At 33.9% G+C, this 25669-nt stretch overlaps 1 protein-coding gene across 1 annotated transcript in view; it reads right to left on the bottom strand.

The window, feature by feature from the left end:
• The window catches only part of LOC115888593 (follistatin), a 138029-nt gene that overhangs the window by 31334 nt on the left and 81026 nt on the right, over positions 1 to 25669 (bottom strand). The gene's annotated exons all lie outside the window — the stretch shown is intronic.

Genomic DNA, 25669 nt, shown 5'->3' with positions numbered 1-25669 from the left:
GTTTTCCCCTCAAGATTGGGTGCCTCTTGTTGTATATTATAGCCTTGCCCCTCTACTGGACCTCTGGGGGGGGGTCGACCGTTAAAATGTCCATTACTCATGGGAACAACATGGAAACAATAAATAAAAAAAAAACAAACAAAAATAAATTATCAGGTAAAAAACCATGTAATAATGATGCACTAAATGAATTAAATAGAATGAGGAATATTCGGTAGGCATTTCCGTTAAATACTAAAAACTAGAAAAAAAAAATCGGTAAAAAACTTTTTAGTTAAACGGTTTTATCTTATGTGCACTGAAAACTAGAAAATAATAATAACAATTAGGTATTTTGAACTTCTAGTTCAGAAATATTTTAGTACTAGGCAAAATAGCTTTTAGGCATATTAGACTAAAATAAAAACGTGGGGCCCCTCTGAAATCCTACCTATGGCAAAGCATATCTTTATACTTTGGTAGATCATGAGCTCGGCGTTCGCTGGTGAAGCCGCCACGGCTGGTTATTGATTATCAAAATCTCTAGTTACGATTATAGTAAGTCGATGCAATCCACACTTAGTATAGAAGAAAGTATTACAGCAATAGTTAATTACAAAATATTTCTGAACTAGAAGTTCAAAATACCTAATTGTTATTATTATTTTCTAGTTTTCAGTGCACATAAGATAAAACCGTTTAACTTAAAAGTTTTTTTACCGATTTTTTTTAAATGGAAAATGCGATTTTTCTATATTTGTATGTCATGTTTTACCCAGTTTGTACGCTTTTATCCCGCCCAGCACCCCTATTCGCTCCCCGGTCCCGTAAGTTTGTTTGGTTGAAAAAATACTCAAAGAAACACAATTTCTCTTCTCCCCCAGCATATTTACAATCTCTAAGGTCAATAGAATGTGAGTATATAAAATGTTTTCCTTATAATACAAAAATAGCCGAAAACCGTATATGCAACTATACCCAAATAGTTTTTACCGTAAAATCCTTATAGTCTTGGCCGTTTTTCCTTTTCATCTTAAATGCCCAATCGGTCAAAATATTGGCCAGCGCCGAGATTGAGATGTTCGCATCCAAAATGTAGTTTCTATCTTTTGTAAAGTCCATAAACTGTTTCCATACATACTGGTGATTAATAGTGTTTTTCGGCTTACTTTCGGCAACTTTTTCTTCAATTGCACTTAAATAATCGTTTCCAAATCGAGACATTTTTAGAATACCTATTAAAAATAATTTACGTCTAAGTGACAAATGTGTCATTGTCACTTAGACATTCTGCGGGAAATTTTCGCCGGGTAATTTTCGATTTTAGCTGGCAATTTTCGCCGAAAATTCCACACCTGAAATTTTTAACCAATCAAAACGTGTTTTTTGACAAATCACCATGGCAACGGATAAATTTTAGTGAAATTTTTTTTCTTGTGGGTACCCAACAGCGAATTATACTGGAAATTTTTTGACATTTATAATGACAGAATATCTTTTTGAGAGTCTGGTTTTTATTTGTTTACATGATAATTTTGATACATTTCAATTACAAAGCTGAGTTGACAGTTTGTATACTGCTTCCATACGCTTGACTTCGATTTCCTAGTATTGGCGGGTGTCAATTGCTTAAATCTCCTGGCGAATATTTTCTTTGCTTTCATAATCGAAGCGAAACATTTTTTTTAAGCCGTGCCGCTTGACAGCTTCAAAACCGAAATAGTTTTTAGCAGGGGCGGGAAAGTGAAATAGCAAAAGCGGTTCCACCGTTTCCACGGAAATTTCAAATAAAATAGTTCCAACCTCAGGCGCTAGGTGGTAGTGCAATTAATTTTTAGGTTAAGAAGTTGCTACGAGTTATTGCCAGATGGCGTTAAATCAGATTTTTTTTGTAGTTTCCATAGTTTCCAACGGCCATTGTCATACTATTGTCAAATTTTCAAAAAATATTGTCGTTGTCATAGCGCCAATCATAATATTATCAAATGATTATCATATGATTATAAAAACGTTTTTCAAACTATTATTTGTTATATGTGTTTTAATTAGACAATTTCTTCTGTTTGTGGCCCTAAAAATATAATGTAAGTCTTTTATTTTCGTGATTTAAGTATCTATTTATATTTACTCCATTTACAAAACTTTGGGCGTATTACGTTGGTCTTGTTTTATTATAATAAACGATGTTTAAAAATTTAATACATAAATAAAAACTTTAAATAATAAATAATATTTACAAATGTTTGGCTTTAATTTTATTTAATAATTGTCTAAATTATACTGTTAAATCTGATTTTTTACACACCAAAACTATACTTGTTATTAGTATTGTTGAAATTGTGTAAAAAATAAGATTTAATAATCAAATTTAATTATTTTACACAAATTCAACAATACTAATAACAAGTATCGTTGTGATGTGTAAAAAATAAGATTTAACAGTATAATTTATACAATTATTAAATAAAATTAAAGCCAAACATGTGTAAATAATATTTATTATTTGAATAATTAATAATAATTAATTATTTTGATAATAAAACAAGACCAACGTAATACGCCCAAAGTTTTGTAAATGGAGTAAATATAAATAGGTACTTAAATGACGGCAAAAATAAAAGACTTACATTATATTTTTAGGGCCACATACAAAAGGAATTGTCTAATAAAAACACATATAACAAATTATAGTTTGAAAAACGTTTTGCTAATCATTTTTGATAATTTTATGTTTGGCGCTATGACAACGACAATATTTTTTGAGAATTTGACAATGGCCGTTGGAAACTATGGAAACTACAAAAAAATCTGATTGAACGCCATCTGGCAATAACTAGTAGCAACTTCTTAACCTAAAAATTAATTGCACTACCACCTAGCGCCCGAGGCTGGAACTATTGTATTTGAAATTTCCGTGGAAACGGTGGAACCGCTTTTGCTATTTTACTTTCCGGCCCCTGGTTTGGGTGTCAGTTAGTTATCATAGTAACTAAATAACATAGATAAATGAAACAAGTTTAGATTGGAAACTGCCTATAAGGACAATGTAAACACTATTTGGCGCTATTCTTGCAACGGTCGCGACCCAAAACTTTTGAAAATTTCGGAGCGGTTCGGCTTTTTCCGGAATTATATCGCCAAATATTGTTTATTCAAATTTATTATTATTTTCGTTTAATTTTATAAATAAAAGATAGTGTGTTGCATACAAGAAACTTTATTTGATATAAGGACGCATGTATGAAATACCTATGAAACATTGGAAACCGACGCGACGTTATGCCACGATCCACGATGGTTTTTGCAGTTCACAGTTCACAGCACAGCTTTTTAAGTTTTTAATGCCACTTTTTCACAATTATCACCGGTTGGAGTAAATAAAACTTGAATTAAACTCACAAGATAGCAATTATTACTTTGAAAATGGACGCTATAAACACTTTTCGGAATTTCTTTAATGAGAGCGATTTAGATTTTGAAAGATTATTATGATTTTTGAAGATTCTGACTTTGACAAGAGAAAATTATTTCTGTTTTTGTTTGTCGTTCGACCCATAAAATAATTAACTAGAAAGAAGTGTCAACTCTGTGTTAAATCGTGGAAACACGATACGCCACCGAAAGCCTTCGTTGTCGTCTGGAGAACTAACTTTCCAATTGACAGGTTGACATGATAAGGACATGATGGCTTAATTTTCATTTCCGTTTCCGTTTATTCAATGGCGGGCCCTCTTTCAGTTCAAATGTATTTTGTATTTTTCTTTTCATAAATAAAACCAAAAATAATTTATTCACATATATTTATTTGAAATATGGAACAACGTGACTAAATAAATATAAAAATATAGAGTATTGTATTGTTTCAATACCAATTAGTTAATTATATGCACTTTTAACGTAAATTAGTTAAGGTATAAGCATGACTTACAGTAATTTGTAAATAAACACACACATTCGCAAACTCCAAGGACAGAAAACCGACACAGGAACATGAAAACGGGAGCCTTATACAAAAACCTAAAAACAATTTTTTTATACTAAAATTAACAATGTAAAAATATCAATAGGTATAAAATATAAATATACTGTTTAAAAAAAGCGTCCATTATTCCCAAAGAACCTGGCTTATAAATCAAAAAGATGCAAAAAGAGACTTTTAGTCGGATAATGGAATCAGATTATCAGTCAGATTTATTGCATTATTGACAATAAATCGCACATATTGGAGATAACTAATGTTGGCTATAGTTAAAAAATGATCTTACCTTGCTGTAAATTGTTTGCATTTTCAAAAAAATCGCCGATCAAAAGAGATTATAACACCATTTTCTTGCATCTAAAAAATGTAAAAACAGTGTTTATTTACTACCTATTTTTCATATACATGGGACATACCTACTACTGCAGAAACGTCATTTTCTCCAGGATTCTTCATGTAATATATATTTTATATACTTTATTACCTTTATATTTAAAAATTTCAGCCGAAATATTAAATTGAACTTCCAAAACGAAACTAAACGGAATGAATTAAAATGGCGTCGAATATTTTCGAATTTGTTCTAGAACATATCTGAAGTTGTCTCTGAAACTGAAATCTGTCAATTCTAAACTGTGAAGTTAGATAATAGTTAGACAAAAACAATGCTGTCCTTGTCTAGGCGGCCATACTTGTCGTGAGGAGAATGACAGGAATGACACTAATGACTGTTTCCAATTTTCCTATTTCACTGTCACCCCCCTGGTTCGACCGCTATAGCAGCGCCAGATCGCGTATAACGATCGCAACCCAAAATAATTTCGCGACACAAAATTTTTACGGGTTTTCCAATCTAAACTTGTTGCATTTATCTATGCTAAATAATCAATTCGACCAAAAATCCAAAAATACATTTTAATTATTTGATTTTCAAACACAATTTGGTGTGGAATTTTCTTACCGAACACCACACGAGGTCAAATTAAATCGTCTTCGACTCGGGATAATTTTCAAAATATTCATGAGCTCGAAAAAATTTCCGGAAATAATTTGACCTCTAGTGGTATTACTAGTGAAAATTACCCGCTTCATATGGGATTTTTTGTACATGAGTAAAATATTCTCTACATAGATAAATGAAACAAGTTTAGATTGGAAAGTGCCCATAAGGACAATGTAAACACTATTTGGCGCTTATCTTGCAACGGTCGCGACCCAAAACTTTTAAAAATTTCGGAGCGGTTCGGCTTTTTCCGGAATTATATCGCCAAATATTGTTTATTCAAATTTATTATTATTTTCGTTTAATTTTATACATAAAATACAATGTGTTGCATACAAGAAACTTTTATTTTATATAAGGACGCATGTATGAAATACCTATGAAACATTGGAAACCGACGTTATGCCACGATCCACGATGGTTTTGCAGTTCACAGTTCACAGCACAGCTTTTAAGTCTTTAATGCCGCTTTTTCACAATTATCACCGGTTGGAGTAAATAAAACTTGAATTAAACTCACAAGATAGCAATATTACTTTGAAAATGGACGCTATAAACACTTTTCGGAATTTCTTTAATGAGAGCGGTTTAGATTTTGAAAGATTATTATGATTTTTGAAGATTCTGACTTTGACAAGAGAAAATTATTTCTGTTTTTGTTTGCCGTTGTTCTTAGCGACCGCTATAGCAGCGCCAGATCGCGTATAACGGTCGCGACCCAAAATAATTTCGCGACCTAAAATTTTTACGGGCTTTCCAATCTAAACTTGTTGCATTTATCTATGATTCTCTATTAGAAAAATAATTATATGACATAAATATTTAAATTAGTTGTTATGGAAACTTTCACCAATAATAACTGTAATCGTTGTAAAACGTTTATGCACACAAATTTTAAATGCATTTTTATATTACTGTTTTAAGTGGGTGTTTGTTTTAAAGAAGGTGACTCCGATGAAATAAATTTTGTTGAACATTTGGCTTGGATTCGTATTCTACCAACGAAATACAGTCTGAGCATGATCAGAAACTTGTTAATAAAGTTAATTTAAAATCAACGCTGTCCATGTCGAATTCACCATCGCCGCCATGCCCACGGATGTCTTTCTTTTCGTCTCTGGTCCAAGACCTCCGAAAAAATGTAAACAACGGTCAGAGGCAAGTAGGAATGAGCAACGATACTATCGATATCTTAAGGGTTCTCACCCGAAAGTTTCAATACAGCATAGCAGCCTGACTGAATAAGGCCTGTACCGCTTTTACGTTTTTTAAGTATTCTGTAATTTAATAGTTATTTTTTATACAAGACGATAAAATGGTATCTTAACGACGTACCAACTTTCGTATACCAACGTGTACAAACATTTCTTATTGGAATATACTCGCCAGATCCTGAGAACGGTTTTCTTGGTCACTCGTCGCGTCTCCACTCTCTGTCGGTAAATATTGCCCGAGTCAAAGGTCAAAGGATCACTATAATTATTCATACACTTACCAAGTGTACAGGGTGGGTCAAATTAGACGCTTTTAAATGGAAACACCCTTTTCTATAGGAGATAAACAAAAACTAATATCGGTGCCTGGAGCTCAATTTTTGTCAAAAAAATGATGGTGAAAACCGCATATCGATATCTGTTACCATTTCGGAGTTACGGAGTGTTTTTCAAAAATATACATTTTTAACAAATGGCTGTAACTTTTTTGCTATGGAAAATTTTGTATTTTCATGAAAACATTTCCAAAGCACTTTTTTACGTAGAATTTAATGGTTTAAGTATAATTTTTTTAAAATTAATAATTTAAGAATTATCAACAGAAAATTTGATTTTTTATATGGGACACGCTGTATATTTTTAATTTATTGAAAAGAATTTAAAATTACCTTTCTAAAAATATAACACATGATATTTTGCTCGATTCCTCATCGAGATATACAGTATATAAAAATTCGCCCACTTTAAATAAGTAGGCTTTGAACGGCACCGGCTGTAATGCAAAATAAGTCTAGCTGTGAGCATCAATTAAAACAAAAATAATATTTGCTATGAGAGATGCAAAATTTTATAACAATTTAAAATATATTTAACCAACATCAACACATTTAAACTATATCTAATAACAATAAAAATAAATAGCAAACCAAGACATGAGATTTTGCTACAGGTGTTCAACATATCAACCGTCTTCTGTTATGGACAGATGGGGCAGTTTTTGAACATTTCTCGCGGAATTCATTAAGTCAGTGGGGGTAAAAGATACCCTCTCATAACTGCTAAGTATTTCTAATTTTTGTCTAGATTATACGGAAGAATAGGGAATCTTTATTCTTCCGCAAATATATCCATAGGATTAGATCCATGGGCACTAAGTCAGGCGGCCTCGAAGGCCAACGGCTGGGATCTTGGTTAGCTATTCAATTATTCTTGAAATTGGTTGCAAAAATTTGCTGATAACTTCAGCGTTCAGAGGCGGTGCGTCGTCTTGCTGGAAAAATATGTTTTCGAGTTCCATTAAGGGATCCAAAGCCTACTAGTTAAAAGTGGCGAACTTTTAAAAATTCTGTATTTCGAAGGGGATTGTAACAACATATCAAGTGTGCTATATTTTTGGAAAGGTAATTTTAAATTCTTTTCAGTTAATTAAAAATATAGAAGGTGTCCCAAATAAAAAATCAATTTTTTCTGTTGATAACTCTTAAATTATTAATTTTAAAAAAATTATACTTAAACCATTAAATTCTACGTAAAAAGGTGCTTTGGAAATATTTTTATAGAAATACAAAATTTTCCATAGCAAAAAAGTTACAGCGATTTGTTAAAAATACACATTTTTGAAAAACACCCCGTAACTCCGAAACGGTAACAGATATTGATGTGCGGTTTTCACCATCATGTTTTTGATGAAAATTGAGCTCCAGACACCGATATTAGTTTTCGTCTATCTCCTATAGAAAAGGGTGTTTCCATTTAAAAGCGTCGAATTTGACCCACCCTGTACTTGGCCAGCCTTGTCTATACTTGCTGAGGCGCAAAAAAACGACTGCGCAAATAATTGTACTGTTATAGAGTATGTCCGGTTTATTTCCGGATTGTAGTGTTTTTCGAGTTAATTGCGGATAATTTAAAACGTTAAAACACTAATAGATTATATAATATCCAATTTACATTATAACTTCAATATTGGCGACATACCTAAATCGTTCTCACAGCAATAAATGGAGTGGACAAATGAAAACTACACGGGAAAAACCAGATATGTCACATTTTAATAGAAATTAAGATAGCGATACAACTTTATAGACAAACGTTAACGTCTTCCGAGAAAAAAGAAAGCAATAATACGCTTAGTCCCAGAGATATTACAGCTTGGATATTTTTCCGTACAAAGGAAAAACCAGAGTAGTCCACGCGTAAATGGCAAAAACCAGAGATGTACATACGCATGAGCGACAAACCTGCATCTTGCAATTAGTATTATATGTTATAAATTTATGTACCTATGTATTGTAATAAAAACCTACTTAAATATTAATTTTCTTCCTACAACAAAAAAATAATAGTTTAGATTTGAGTTTTATACAACCTTTAATTGGACATCCCTGGTTTTCCCCTGTTTTGTTTTGCATTTTGACATTTTTTTGTTTCGGTATCTCAGAATATGCGATAATTGACAATATTAATAATTCAGAGTTGGTAGTAATATATATCTTTCTAACTATTCAACCGAAAATAACATTTCTTTAAAAGCACTAAATTGCATTTTTCTCGGCTCCAATTAAAATGAACAAAGCTGGTTTTCCCGTGTAGTCTTCAAATGATGCTGTTTTGAAATTTATGGATTTATACGAAAATGAGCCCTTCATATGGATGACCAAACATATAAAGAACATAGAAATCGTATTGCAGTGTACAGTAAAAGAACTTAAAAAGAAAAAAGAATCACTAGCAACGACAATTTCGGGACGACCGGTATCTATAGATGCGACTATACTGTTTACTTGTCAAGGATTTAAACAACGTTTGTGCTGGCGTACTTCTTGAAATGAAGACGTCGTGTGAGCGCCACACTTGTCGATGTTGTTTACAAAGTGGGGACTGGTGGGGATACTTGCCAAGTACGAAATATTGGTGTACTTGTCAAGTAGACGAGTCGTGAGAATGCGCCTTAAATCGTCGCGAGTTGACTAGCTGTCTATGAGTAAGCTGTGCCCCAATTTTTTAACAAATCGATATTAGTGCCCATCCCTAACACACGAAATGCACCGTTGGGTTCGCCGGCTTATTTTTAGCCTCTCTCACAACTCCATCTGCATACGGTACGCGCCGCGTACTGCTCCGCATTATCGTTCACGATTTATGCGCCTGTTTTGATCGTAAAGTCGCGAATTTAAAACGACCTAACGCACGTTAAAATTGTTTCCAATACGCTTAGTAAAATAATATGTACGCTCACATAGAAACGGCCACATAACTGAAATATATGTAGGTATGTGGGTGAATGATTTAAATGTTTTGGTATGGACATAGGTAATTGGCAGTAGTTATGGTGAATTCTTAATAAAATACATATTTGTATTCTAATGACCCACCTATATAGCGCGAAATTTAAATTCCAGTTAGTCAGCCCGGCGCCGAATATGTCCATGGTTGACAACAATGAATTTTAATATGGCGCTCTCGATTACTTAACTAAAACTTTAATAGGTATCGCTTATAGATTATTAATATAAATAACAAACACAACGGAACGCCCCACAATACTCGTCCAAGACCCCGAATGCGCACTTATGTCGTTTTAGGTTCTACGCAGCAAAAATCGTCAAAAGTATTAGACCTTTGTTTTTAAAGCGTATTTTCTGGATAATGCTAGGATGTGTATTCGAGTGCGTTGATATACGTTTTGAAAGCTTATCAACTAACGATTCGCTTCATAGCAAGGTTACAGAGCATTTCTATGTGTTTTACTTCTTGATTTTTAGTTGAACAGAAATTGTGACGATTTTTTTTACTGAGGAGATTTGAAACAGGCTGTTCCAATTCACCTCGTTGAAGTTTTGTATCACTCATTTGCATATATGTTGTGGATTATTTGTTTATTTAACGACAGATGTATGGCGAACCTGGAAATTATTACCTCGCTACAGAACAAGTAATATATATATTGTGACATAAAAGTCTCCATGATGCGCCTTCGAGTTACAACCTCAACCATACTGGTATATTAAAAAAAAGAAGACTTATGAATCTAATATAACTAGGACTCCTCCATCAGGTGGTTATCCAGAAAAGACTGTTTTTCATCTTAAGAGGAAAAGGTACTCTGTGACTATATCCGTAAAAAAACTGTGACTACTACTAGTATAAAACGAATGAAATCTGCTTTGAAATTGAGTACATGTCCAATAATACCGAAAACCCTGATAATAACTCTAAGATAATACCTGATAAATGTCTCAATTTCGAAGCTCCAAAAAAACTTAAACTATCCAAACTAGAAACTAAAACTAAAAAGACCAAGATTATTGGAAAAAAAGACAGTGAAGATGAAGAAAAGGAGGACTACTATTGCATTTGTTATTTTGAAGCCTATTCAAATAGTAATGCCAAACAAAAATGGATCCAATGTCTGGAATGCAAAAGTTGGGCTCATAAAGCTGAAACTTGTTGCGAACATTCATATGTTTGTCACAATTGCTTATTAGAATATTTTTTTTTGTATTTTCATATTGATTACATTTTCTCTTTTACTTTTCGTAAACATTAGTGATTTTTATAAGCTAATGATGATATCATGTCGTACTAATCCTTTTGTTTTATTTGTTTTAAAGTGTAAGTTTATACTTTTAAATAATACATTATCATTTGTTTAAGGTTTACAATTATTGTAAGGTTTACAGTAAGTAATTAATAGTTGAATACTAAATGCTCAATTCAGTACAAAATATTATTAAAAAAAATTGTGTTCTACTTTTGAAACTTGTGTTTCAATAAATATCTTTAAATTATATGGTTGTTTCTACAACAACAAACAACGCTTTAATATGCAAAAAGCCAAAACAGCTTCATCGACAAAGCACTCACAAAACAAACAAAAGCGCAAAAAAAAATATACAATACAAATCATACAATTCAAAAAAAATTTAGTCATTAAAATTACAAACAGAACATATACGGACAATTGCAGAACAGTAAGCAGTAAATAGATATAATTTTAAGAGTTATAAAATATTAAATACTTGACCTTTGATCAGTGTGTGAGATGATCAAAATTTTAAAATTCAAAATTGTTCATGATTAAACATCAACAAAAAAGTCGTTTACCGCATATAGGGCTCTCTGCAGTAAGAATGATTTCAGAGCTTTGCGAAATGCGGGAAAGAATGAAAGCGACTTGATATTCAAAGGCAGATGATTGTACATTTTTTTGGCATTGTACAGTATTGAGCCTTTAACTAGTTCTGAGCTCGGGGTTGGCAGATAAAGATCGTGCTCCGCATTCCTAAGTGGATAGTTATGAGATGGCCTTTCGGGAATAGCAGATATGTCCTTGCGGATTAAGCAAACAGATTCAAAAATTAATAAAGAATAAAGAAATAAAGAATCTACTTTATAATCCTTGTTTCAACTCACCTCGACTCCTGTTCAACTTACCTCGGTATGAGGGGTGTTGAAACAAAATGACTTGTGATGTTTAAGTCGACTTTTTGTTACAAGAATTCACATTAACTCTCTCTTTGTGTTTCTCAAAAGTGCAAGTGCAAGAAAATGTATTTTCAGTGGATACTAATTTCAATAGATCGGTGTTTATAGTATTTTGTCTATGAAGCAAAACGTCAAAATTGTTTCAACTCTCCTCAGTCTCCCCTAGGGGTAATTTAGACATCACTTCCGATGATTCCTCCATTACAAGTGACAAATGTAAATGAGCCTTTGGCTGGGGAGACGAGACGGTGTAGCTACATTTTAATTGCCAAAGTATAATATTTCGTCTGGCTCGAGTTTTCCGTGCAAAATTTCCGTGCATTTAGGTAATCCTTTATGAAATAATGCAGTTCTAAATAGACTGGACGTGTCACTTCCGGTCCGGTTGAAAATAAGCCTCGAAAATTAACTGCGCCTTCTAGAAATAGTGCAATCGGCCGGTTTTTTGGGTCGCACCGTTATGATTTATTTCTAGAAAACCTATTAATATCGAATCTCCTGTGATGTTTTATCCATTTTACATTTCAGGAGTTCGGAGTCATATGTACCAATGTTTATCTTATTGTGGGTGTGTTTCAAAAAACATGTGCCATCTACAGTGGGGAGATTCCTCAGAATCTGCATTCGCCATTGTTTTTTAACTTTAATACACTGAGGTGTTCACTAAGGTGTATATTGAGGAGTTAAAAAGTCCGTGACAATCCGAAAATTATTCTTACCTAAATGGAGGAAAATCTTTGATTTTTTTAGATCTTAAATTTTACCTTAAGGTTGACTGGAGGTATGAAATTGGAAGTTATAAAATTGGGTCTTAGTAAAAATAGCAAATACTTATACAGGGTGTCTCACAAAACATGTGCCATCTCTCGTGGGGAGATTCCTCTCGTTATACGTTGATACGATGCACAGTGCTTCGTCCCATGGACAAAAATCGAAAAAATTTTTTTTACTAATATCTGAATATGTAATTTTATACTTATAGCGATGTTCAACCATCCTCTATATTATTTTTCATAAACAGCGTTTTTTGTTAGCAAATATTTTTACTAAAAATAAATTTTGCGATCATTATCTTATATCAGTGAGAAAAATAACAGTCATAGTAGTTCTGTATATGGAGTTAAACGGTACGTACCTACTTAATTGAAAGCCACTATGGCTATTGTTAAACAAGGTCTGTACTTTAAATTTATTTCTAAACAAGTTCGTGATTATTTAGTTTTTATTTATTTTTTAAGATGATTCTTAAATGGGTATAAAAATTTTACGTTTTCAAACTTCAAAAAGGCATTAAAAAAAAACATATAAAAACATATCGTATTTATTGAATATTTTTGTTGTCATATTCATTCACTTTTAATTTTTGTATAGTTCACCTGCGTCTGCTTGCGACGAACTTTATTTTATAATACTTTTCAGATGGAGTAAAATTGATAAGCAATGCCGATCTGGTTAATACTTGGCTTGATCATAAGAACAAGAATTCAAAATTATTTGTATTTAAAAAAATGTGTTCTTTATTAGATATTGATGAACCTTCCAGTCCAATGAGACAGCCACTTGTGCCTGAAAAAGCCCACTATGTTGGAGCGAAACGTGACATAAAAAAAGTTTCCATCTTTCAATTTATTATAAAACCTCATACCCAAGAAAACGAAAAAATAATATATGGATATGGTCTATTAAAGAGGTAACTATTAACATCCGAACCCCTCATACCAACAAAAAGAACAGTAACAACGCGAAAAAGTAACATATTAGAAAATGATGTACAGAAATATCTTATATGTGAGGATATTTCATCTGCCTGTGATTTGGATACTATAAATTTGGAAGATTCTGTCAGCAATGATTCTTCTGAATCAGAGTAGTTACGATCTATGCATTTTGTTGTCCTAGAGTAAATTTAGAGTATCTTAAGTTTTTTTTTAATTAAATATAGCATTAATATTTCTTTTTCATTAAAGAAAAACATTTTTATCTTATATTAGGTTAATATTGTAGGAATCATGTTCTGTTATTCCAATTCATTTTTATCACAGGGATTTATTTAATACTTACACCGTTTTCATACTATAAATCATTATTTCCTTAGATGGAACACAGCTCCAACATTTTTATTATTTATAAGATTTTTTTTTGTCTTGTTTCTCCCTATTGTACAATATTTTATCTACGTCTAACTATAAAAACTCACAATGAATTTTAAAAATTATTGTACTTAACTATATACCTATCCTAAAAATCAATTACCTTAATACCTTTGTTCAAATAACACCATGCATGGCAATGTCAATATGACAGTAAATAATATTGATGTCACTAGTTTAAAAAATGAGCGATTCGGAAAGTATTCCCTCTGACATTGAAGAAGAGGCATTCAGAGCCATTTCTGGATTGCTTCCAACAAGATCGAAACAGAAGTATGAATATACATACTCTAAGTATGAAAAATGGAAATGAGAAGGTCACTCATAACATATTTTCCAATTTAGTGCAAAATAAATGTTTTACAAGTGCAATTACAGTGCAAAATAAATGTGTTTTTTTTCTCTTTTAAAAAAAGTGCGTAAAAGTGCTTTATTTTTATGCCTAGGCGTTAAAATGATTTTTTTATATTGTCAATCACGTCGCAAAAATTAATACTTTTGTGACGCACGGTGGGGTATTAGCATGAAAAAGGTGATCGAAATTCGAAAAAGCAAATGTATTTAAGATTTCCCAAAAAAAGATAAAAATGATAAGTTAAATCATCTCTGCCATGAATGGCGTTGCTATGGGTGTGTTTAGTTGCATTCATTTGTTTCAACGAAACGTCAAAGTTGTTACTTCTCACAGATAAGAGGTAAATGGCTAAATTTTATGTTTAAAATTATAAATTGTTGTTGTTCTTGTGCTCTTTTTACGTTGATATTATTGTTTTGATTGAAAATGGCTCAGCAAGCTGCAGGTATGTATTCTACAAAAACGTATTATTTATTTTGATATTCTCTATACTAACGATTTTTTTGCAACTAAAAGTTAGGCGTTCAGAAAATTTGATTAAATTTGTGACATTTTTATTATACTTAGAGATTTAGTTGCGCATTTCGAAGAATTCAGCATATTGTCTATATACGTTTTACTTAGTAAACATTGGGCTATCATACAGTAAAATAAAATACTGCGACTTTATGCGATTTTGCTGATAAAATGAGAAAAACATTCTTGGTTTCCTCTAACTTGCCAATCAGTGATATACTAATGCGAGGTGTAAACCGCGATGGCATTGTTGTGTACAAAGCGATCGCATTAGTGCCATTAGCAGTATAGCACAATTTGGCATTAGTAGCGACTTTAATGGTATGGGCATTGCTCGCGGATCAGTCGTAGCATTAGTAGTAGTAGTTGCGATATTACTACTGGCACTAACCGTGGAAACACTGGAAGAGTGATTTTTCTTTCTTTTTTTGTAATCGACGAATTATCCTTTATTTTGTTCATATTATTTCCTCTTTCATTGAAAATAGCAATAATTTATATAAGGTCTACATAAAAAAATTTCGATCAACTATCAGTGTCAAATACCCCACTGTGTGACGTTTGAAAAAAAATACATTACTTCTTAAAACTTCCGTTTGAAAAATACTTTAGAACAGGTTCAAAATATTTTGAAAAAGACGTGTAAAACCGTATGCTTGTGACATCATCGAATTTCTGACGCTTATAGTCCCTGTGGATACGTGAAATTGTTATTATTTACATGGTACCAGCAGAGGTTGGTACTACCTCTCCCCGGTCACGTCCGACAAGTGAGGCGCCGTCTCGTCGGCCCGGTATACCCTGGGGGCATTACGAAAGCGGGACACGCGTCCGCCAAAACGGAGACCCGGTACCCCCCCCTCCGAAATTTCGGACCACTTGTAGATTCCTTCGTATTGGACAAACGAAAACCAGCGAAATTTTTTTGTTATATTCTGTGTTAATAATAAACTCACCGGCAAAAAACCGGCCAATAAAAACTAGTCCCAATTTCAAAGTTGGATTTCTCGCGAACCACTCATTAGATTTTGATGATTTTTTTTTAAATTGTAAATTAATTCCTTCTTAACGGATGCCACGTCAGAAATTTTTATTCCGAATTTATTTTGAGCATATACAGGGCACAACGGCACAACAATAAAACAAAGTTTTTTGCCTGAACTTTGTAACACGCGGTAGGGTGCAGCAGCTGTAGTAGCTATTGCTAAATCAAATCACATTCCTCATCTTTTCATTTCCTCATCATTTTTTTTAGCCTCATCTTTTGTGAGTATTTTGTTTTTTTAATCACGACATTATTTCTGTTTGTATTGAAGATACGCTGCTTTAAAACGAACGTCTCGGAAAAATGCTTCGCAGGCAGAAAGTTTTATGTGTAAATAAGTGTAATCAAGGCAACGGTTGTCAAATTAAAAAATTCCATTTTCTGTGACGGATGTTGCTCGTATTGTGGCTTTAATTGAGGATGGCCGAAGTCAAGGTTATGTGTCCGATACCCTGGGTATACCTCGAACAACAGTCCAGGGTGCCTGGAATCGGTATATGGAAACAGGAAATTTCACCAGTCGAGTGGGCTCCAGAGGAAAACGGGAGACAAATGCAATTGACGACCGTTTTATTGTCCTGAATACTTTACGAAGTCGTAGAATTACAGCGTTTCAGATTCAACATCTGCTACAAGCCGTGCGTAGAACTCAAGTCAGTGAGAGAACAATCCGTCGAAGACTAAAAAACAGCTTTTCTGCAAGGAGGCCTGCCACAGGACCCCAGCTACTTCCAAGACATCGTCGAGTACGTCTTCAGTTTGCGCGTTTACATGTGAATTGGGATATTGAGCAATGGACTAAAGTCCTTTTCACGGATGAATCGCGTTTTTGCCTGCGAAGCATTTTTCCCAGATGTTCGTTTTAAAGCAGCGTATCTCCAATACAAACAGAGAAAATTTCGTGATTAAAAAAACAAAATGCTCACAAAAGATAAGGCTACAATGTGATTTGATTTAGCAATAGCTACTACAGCTGCTGCACCCTACAGGGTGTTACAAAGTTCGGGCAAAAAACTTCGTCTTATTGCGTTGTGCCCTGTATATGCTCAAAATAAATTCGGAATAAACATTTCTGACGTAGCATCCGTTAAGAAGGAATTAATTTACAATTTAAAAAAAATCTTCAAAATCTAACGAGTGGTTCAAAATCAACCAAATCGCTTCTTCTATACCATCTAAAAAAATGACCGAACCAAGGCTTAACTGGGAATTATTCAAATCCAAAATGGATAATATCAAACCATACGATGGAAGCCGTAAGTAACACTCTTAATAAATTGAACAATAGATATGAAAGTATTTTTAATTATTATAAAAATCTAAATGACGCCGAACTTAGTAATTTTTACTAAAAGCTGCAAGAAAACTTTGTTTACCTTTACATACAGATATTTATATCCTCTATAGTAAAGTACTGTTGCCAAGTTCGCAAAACTAATAATTAACGTATATCTGCCAAAAACTAGTAATGCACCACTATTAAAATGTAGTTTAGAGATATTTAACATTTAACCTAATTTTGGACCCAGACGGGCAGGTGCAACTTTGTGATCGTCCAACTTTTTTTATTTTAATTCAGTACCACACACGAGTAGTAACAGAAGCCAAATCTATTAAAGTTTCATTCATACGTATCAGTAATGTTCTCAATGTCGCGTCGCTTTAAATCTATTTCAAATTAAGCGATTTATTATACCGATTCATTCACTGCTCTCTATCTATTATATCAATTTTAATTTGTAAACTCAGTTTTTTATAAACTTTTGTATTTGGCATATTATACCGGGTGTTGCATCGTCGGACGGGACATAGGAAATTCCATGTAAATTTTAATAGGGTCAATTATTGGCTTCCCTAATTATTTTAGAGAATAATTCTATTTAGGTTTATTGAAGAGCACTAAAACCCACATTCAAAAGAACAATTTTAGATATTTTTGATTAGCTCGTTTACGATTTTAGCCGATTTCTTTTTAAATATTTCTCCTTTCTTATGGCCCTCTATTTACTTATGAGCACCAGTCAAGGTAAAAGATAACTGTCAAATGAAGTTTTCATTTCAGAAATTTACCTATTTAGTGCTTTATTATTATTGAAAACTCATTCCTACATCGGAAATCTTAAAGATGCATTTATAAATACGAATTAATATGAATTAAAGTAAAATAAAGTATTCAATTACAAGGTTAATTATAGTATTATTACAATATTTAATAACTTATTAATTTAGGTACTATTAAATTGTTAGAACTATAGGATTTAAGAAGATGTTCCAATATTCCTCCATCGACTGCTAGACAATAACCCAGGCGATCATAAAATTCTCTTCTTACATTCGCGAGTTCGTAAACTGAAATTCTATTACATTCGGCAGAAATAGCATTTTTTAACTCGTCTAGATTTGGGTATTTTTTATCCTTGTATATCCTGTTTTTTAAATGGCCCCAGAGAAAGAAATCATTCGGCGAAATATCAGGAGACCTTGCTGGCCAATTTACTGTTATTTAGGCCAATAACGTTTCCGTTAAAACTATTGTCTAAATATTCCCGAACAACCAGGGTACTATGTGCCGGGCAGCCATCCATTTGGTACCAAACTTCCTGATTTTCCCTAGCGGCATCATGTAAAGCAGGTAAAATATGATTTTCGAGTAGTTCCAAATAATATTCTGCATTTAACTTTCGTGTAAGAAATAATGGCCCGATAATATTGTGTCCGAATATCCCTGCCCAAACATTTACTTTCTGTGGATATTGCGTCCTTGTTTCGACAAACCTGTGTTGGTTTTCTTTGTTGCAATATCGATAATTTTAAACATTGGGTTCATTATTTAAGGTAAACGTGCATTCGTCAGTGAAACATATGTTTTTTAAAAATTCCCTATCCGTGTTTGCTCTTTCCATCGTATCAAAACAAAACGCCTGCCGCAGTATTTCGTCCCCATCTCGTAGCTCTTGGTGCTTTTCATATTTGAAGGAATAGTATTTATGTCATTTCAAAATTCGAAACGCTGTAGTGTGATCTATTCCTATTTCATCCTCAAGTTTTCTTGTGCTGATCTTTCCTTCGTTCTCTTCCACGCACAATAAAACTTCCAAGTCGGTATCATTTCCTGCATCTTCTCTTTGTTCCTGCCTGGCTTCACATCTGCAGTTATTTATTAGGGTACCTTTGGTCTCAAATCTCTGGATATTCCTTGCGATTGTAGATTTTCCAGGTATCGGTCTATTCAGATACAGAGTAGTAAACATGTCCGATACCTTTTGATAACTATTTCCTTGATAATACCATTTAATCATCAATAATTTTTCTTCGGTAGTGTAATTCATGGCTATTCTATTTTCGATGTAGGTATGAGTTTTTAATAATAATAATAAAGCACTAAATAGATAAATTTCTGAAATGACAACTTCATTTGACAGTTATCTTTTACCTTGACTGGTGCTCATAAGTAAATACAGGGCCATAAGAAAGGAGAAATATTTAAAAAGAAATCGGCGATAACTCGTAAACGGGCTAATCAAAAATATCTAAAGTTATTCTTTTGAATGTAGGTTTTAGTGCTCTTCAATAAACCTAAATAAGAATTATTCTCTAAAATAATTAGGGAAGCCAATAATTGACCCCATTAAAATTTACATGGGATTTCTCATGGCTCCTATGTCCCGCTCGACGATGCACCTGGTATACAGTTAACCAATCAAACGGACAAGCTCTTGAATAAAATTGATATAGAAAAATGGCGCATCTACTATGCAGAATTACTAACAGAAAACCGACTAGAATCCCAATCTGCAGAAGAGGAAGACAACCTTGCAGGCACTTTAACGATCATCGAAAGAGAAGTATATCTAAGTCTCAAAAAAATGAAAAATGGACGGTCACCAGGTCCTGGTAACATTGCAGTGGAATTGTTAAAGTGTGGGACCGAGAAATTGCGCTGGCGCCTGGCAGAGCTATTCAACCAGTGCTGTCCAAAAAATAAACTACCCCAAGAATGGAGAGTGGCTCATATAGTGTCTATCTTTAAAAAGGGAAATCGCAACGACCCCGGTTGTTATAGAGGCCTGAGCATTAACAGTTCAGTTAGCAGGCTTTTTGGAAAAGTTCTGCAGGGTAAGCTCAGGGATAATATTGGTGACAAAATCTCCGAAGATCAAAACGGATTCACACCGGGGAAATCTTGCACAGATAACCTCTTTATCCTACATCTATGGAAATGGAAAAAAAGATAGCAGTAGATCAAGAAGTCCAACTAGCGTTTATTGATTTGGAGAACGTTCTTGGCATATCATCGATTGGGAGTTGCAGGAATGGTATTTCCTTTTTCAGGGTGTTCCAAGTCCCTGATCTGACAATTCTCCCAGTAATGATTCCGTTAGTGACAATTCTAATCATTGTCGCATTGGCATATCTACCAATGACAATGTGCAGTGGTGTTAGATCTAGAATGACCTCCATTGCTGCTGTTGGTCAGGTTCTCATGGCTCCTGTGATGCAAACGCATGCTAGTCTCTGGATTTTGCACAGGTTTAGCCTTGCCGTCCGTAGCTCTAGTTTTGAGTACCAGGCAACTGCTCCATAAGTAATCATGGGTCTTATTATCATGGTATACATCCAGCGCAAAATGTTAGGGGAGCAGCCCCATCTATTTCCGGCCAGTCTTCTGCATATCATGAGAGCCTTTGTGGCTTTGCTGTAATGTTATTAATATGCCTGTTCCATAGGAGTTTACTCTCCAGGGTTATTTCCAGATATTTAGCTTCCTGTGAGGGCAGTATTTCCCTTCCATCTAGTTGGATTCTTTTCAAGTTTTTCAGACTTCGCTTTCTGGTGAATGGCACTATCGCGGTTTTGGTAATGGTACTATCGCAGTTGATACTCAGCCCGACAGTCCTGCACCATCTCAGTGATACGGAGTCCTCTTTAGATAATATCACACAGGGTGCCTTTATGTTTCCCCCGAGCGATCATGACTATGTCATCTGCATACCCAATGCAGTGTATTCCCGCTAGAGTTAATTCGTCTAGTAGTTCATCCACCACCAAGCTCCACAGCAAAGGGGAGGTAACTCCACCTTGTGGAGTTCCTTACGTTGTTTTAACAGCTACAATTTTGGTGCCCATCTGAGCCTCTGCTGTTCGTGTTGACAGCATTTCCCAAAACCAGCGAATAATAGTTCTGTTCATCCCTCTTGTTTCTAGAGATCGCCTGACAACCTTATGTGGTATATTGTCAAACGCCCCCGCAATATCCAAGAAGGCTCAAATAGCTGTTTCTTTTATATCCAGACTTGTCTGTATTAGCTCCGTTAATTGATACAGAGCAGTTTCTGTGGATCAGCCCGTTCTATATGCATGCTGACTATCATACAGTGGTTTAACCTTTAGATAATTTTCTCCAATATGGTTGTCAACTATTTTCTGCAGCGTTTTTAGTATGAACGATGTGAGACTAATAGGTTTAAATGACTTCGGATTTGTTCAGTCAGTTTTGCCTATTTTGGGTATGAAGATTACTTTTGCTCTTCTCCATGTGGTTGGTATATATCCCATTGCTAGACTGCTTCTTGTAATGCTTAGTAGATGGTGAGTAGCTATTTGCTGACCTTCCTTTAGAAGGGCACGAAAGATCCCATCCACTCCTGCTGCTTTATAGGGCTGAAAGGTGTCGATCGCCCATTTCAGTTGGTTAGGTTGTGCCAGATATTTTGCTATTAAAGACACAAAAGGGACACTGATCGATACCGTCCCTCCCTAACAATCGACTGCTTGCTTGCCGCCCTACCCGACCCGAGAGACCCGTTCTCGGTCTGCCGCGTGTTGTGTGCACTTGCATCGGCCCCCCGGATCCCCCCCTCGGCCGCCCGTGATCCGGATGGACCTCGCTAATTGCCCCAGGTGTACGACGAGTACGACGTCAAGGTCATTTGGTGGCTGCCTGGCCCGGCCAAGTTAAGGCGACCGTCTGCTTGGGGGAGAGCGGGGTAGGCAGGGGAGACTAGTTACGTAATCGGCGGTAGTTCCTAGAAAATATCGCAGTGTATGTGTGTGGGTCGCAGTTAAAAGTACGGTGGAGATTAGGTGGTAGTACCAGGTGGTCGAACGAGGAAATAGGAGACGTAGAAGGAAGGAAGAGTCTGTTAGAGCAACACTTTAGTGGATTGCCTTAAGCCCTTGTAGGATGCAAACCTCGGAATTCAATTACTGTGAAGGAATTTTGATAAAACTTGCATTGTTTGTTAATAAGTTATATTACAAAGTTTACCCTTTTAAATTCGTTGATTTCATTTTAGTATTTAAATAAACACACATATACAAATGCATACATACAAGATGACTCCGTGTCCCGAAAAAGCTCTGTATCAGGATTCCTGTTTGAGATTTTCACTCCAAACCTCTTACAAACTATGACTCACCCTGTGTATATACAAATATACATCAAAGATATAGTTTGCAGGGTGAGTCAAATATTTGCTGGGTGCAATCAACAGGGTGAGTCAAATATATTTTTACACATAAATTTTAGTTCAGTGAATTTGCTATAAAATTCCAGTTCCAAAAATACCTTAATACCATAGAGTATCCTGAGTGGTTTTTGAACTATGACCACGTTCATGAGGACGTCAATCTAGACGTCTAGGAACCTCCGTGTTGCGAACAAAGCAAGCTATAAAAATATACTCCTTCGGAAATTCCCGCCAATAAAACCTAAAGTCACGACGAAAGCATGATTCCCAGAATAAAATGTGGCTGCAAAATGGTCATGTACAGGGACATCATTTTAAGTGTCTCACTCGATTTATAATTTTCCTGTTTGGTATTTAAAGATAGTAGAAAGATTTTCTGATCTAATTTTTCGCGAGGATGCCGATTCTCTACATCAAAATTTTTTAAAACGTCAATTTTGATAGATACGACGCCATCTTGATTTTTTTTAAATGGAAACCCCCACATATTTTAGCATGGTCCGGTAGACATATTTTAGCTAATTTCAAAAATATATAGTTTAGTATACTTTGCTCTTACCGTTTTCGATATACAGTGGATTTAAAAATGAATTGTTCCAGAATCATTTTAAGTGTCTCACCCAATTTAAAATTTTCCTCTTTTCTATTTTAAGATAGTAAAAGATATTTTAATGTAATTTTTGCGAGGATGCCGATTTTCTATATTAAAATTTTTACAACGTCAATTTTGACAGATACGACGCCATCTTGATTTTTTAAATGGAAACCCCCACATATTTTAGCATGGTCCGGTAGACATATTTTAGCTAATTTCAAAATATATAGTTTAGTATACTTTGCATTTACCGTTTTCTATATACAGGGGTTGAAATCAAGAATTCTCTAATTTTTATGTATTTGAATATGAATGCCATTCACTTACAACTGAGTGGCATTTGTATCCAAATGCATGAAATTTACGTAAATTGAGCTATCTTATGATAAATGACTAGCAGTTTAAAACTAAATTTTCATTTTTTTTATATACAGGGTGGTCCGAACTGTATTCCGGAAACTTCGGCAGCATACTCTGCAGATAAAAATAAGTAAAAAAGTTCGTATAAATATATGTCCTACAATACTTAATTTCGGAGATGCAGGGTGTAGAAGTTTCATTTTTATTTCGATTTTTTCCAATTAATTTCTGAAGTAACGTCAATATTTGGCTAAAAATTCGTGTCTGGGAGTTTTTGGCATGAGAAACTTGATTTTGATGTCAATATGACTCTTATTTGTAGGGGGCGCCACCTACATGTGTTTTAACTGTTTTGAAAAGTAATAACTTTTCGCCCATACCTGTATATAACTAATGAGTAAAAAAATATACATTTTCTTGACTTTTACGTAAAAAATATCTCTCGGTAAAAATCGCTACGAGCAACCATTCTCAAGATATTTCGAATGGAAATAGTCAATACATGTCATTATTGACAAAAAAATAAACACGTTGAGTAGATAGATATTTGGCTGAAATAATAAATGTGGGAAATTTTAATTTTTTTAAATTAATTATAAATTTTTCTGCGGAAAAATGATCATAAAACAGTTTCTGTTGACCTTTTGGCAAAAAAACATTTCAAATTTATGATTTCAGACTAGTAACTATTTAGTCCACATGTTTAATATATGTCAATGATGACAGGTATTGATAATTTCGATTCCCAATATCTCGAGAACCCTTACTCGTAACAATTTTTACCAACAGACCTTTTTTACGTAAAAATCGTTATAAATGAACAATTTTTCACTCAGTAGTTTTATAGTACGTATACTCAGTAGTACGGACGAAAAGTTGTTACTCTTCAAAACATTTAAAACACGTGTATGTGGCGCCCCCTAGAAATTGGATTTATATTGACATCAAAATCAAATTTCTCATATCAAAAATCTCCCAGACACCAATTTTCATCACAGTATTTACGTTACTTCACAAATTATTTGGAAAAAATCGAAATAAAAAAGATACTTCTACACCCTGTATCTCCGAAACTAAGCATGTTAGGACATTTATACGAACTTTTTTACTTATTTTTATCTGCAAAATATGCTGCCAAAGTTTCCGGAATCACCCCGTATGTAAAGGTCATATTGAAGAAGAATCAAAGTATAAAAAAATAAAAAAATTTAAGCGTAGTAATTGTCAAATTTGACATTTTCAAGAATTTTAAAATTCGAAAATTGTAAACTGGATGAGTCACTTAAAATAATTCTAAAGATTTCATTTTTAAATGCACTGTATATCGAAAACGGTAAGTGCAAAGTATACTAAACTATATATTTTTGAAATTAGCTAAAATATGTCTACCGGACCATGCTAAAATATGTGGGGATTTCCATTTAAAAAAAATCAAGATGGCGTCGTATCTGTCAAAATTGACGTTGTAAAAAATTTGAATGTAGAAAATCGGCATCCTTGCGAAAAATTACATTGAAATATCTTTTTACCATCTTAAAATAGAGAAGAGAAAAATTTTAAATTGGGTGAGACACTTAAAATGATTCTGGAACAATTCATTTTTAAATCCACTGTATATCGAAAACGGTAAGTGCAAAGTATACTAAACTATATATTTTTGAAATTAGCTAAAATATGTCTACCGGACCATGCTAAAATATCTGGGGTTTCCATTTAAAAAAAATCAAGATGGCGTCGTATCTGTCAAAATTGACGTTTTAAAAAATTTTGGTGTAGAGAATCGGCATCCTCGCGAAAAATTACATTAGGAAATCTTTCTACTATCTTTAAATACCAAACAGGAAAATTATAAATCGAGTGAGACACTTAAAATGATGTCCCTGTACATCACGTACCATCCAGGACAACTGACCATTTTGCGGATGTAAAAAGGAGTCTAAGGCAGTCTCTCAGGTAGTACCGTCAACACCCGCGATCGTACCCTGTTACGATTTTCAAAGTTTTCACGCGCTAGTGAACAAAAATCATAAAAGTTTCTGCACCAAGAAACAATGAAAAATACGCCAGTTATTTTACGTTTCACACACAAGTTATTTTACGTGTCATACACAAGTTTTACGTTTCTGCTCCAAGAAATTCTAAATTTTCCAAGCCAGAAAAATTAAATTATTCAGTAAACGCGGAAGTTTAGTGCTAGGTAACTACTTTTTCCGAAATCAGCATTTGTTAGTAGTATTAAGCTAGATATAGTTTTTCCTAGACTATAAGCTTCCGAACAGTGAATAGTGAGTGCTACAAAGTGTGTAGACCGACCAAAAGTGTGTGAAATCGACCGAAAGAAGTTTATAGCGCAGTATAATATAACCCTTAGGTATTATACTGTGGTCAGCTGTACCTTTTCACCGCCAATACAGATGCAGAAGTGAGGTAACGAATTTTGAAGATATATTCATGACAGGGTTTAAATGACAATTTTTAATGAGAGTGATTTGGAATATTTACATGTAAATTTTTTT

Source organism: Sitophilus oryzae, unplaced genomic scaffold (genome assembly GCF_002938485.1).
Source record: "Sitophilus oryzae breed Bouriz unplaced genomic scaffold, Soryzae_2.0 scaffold_802_pilon_pilon, whole genome shotgun sequence".
In the NCBI taxonomy this organism is placed as follows: domain Eukaryota; kingdom Metazoa; phylum Arthropoda; class Insecta; order Coleoptera; family Curculionidae; genus Sitophilus; species Sitophilus oryzae.
This window is presented reverse-complemented; position numbering and strand designations above follow the sequence as displayed.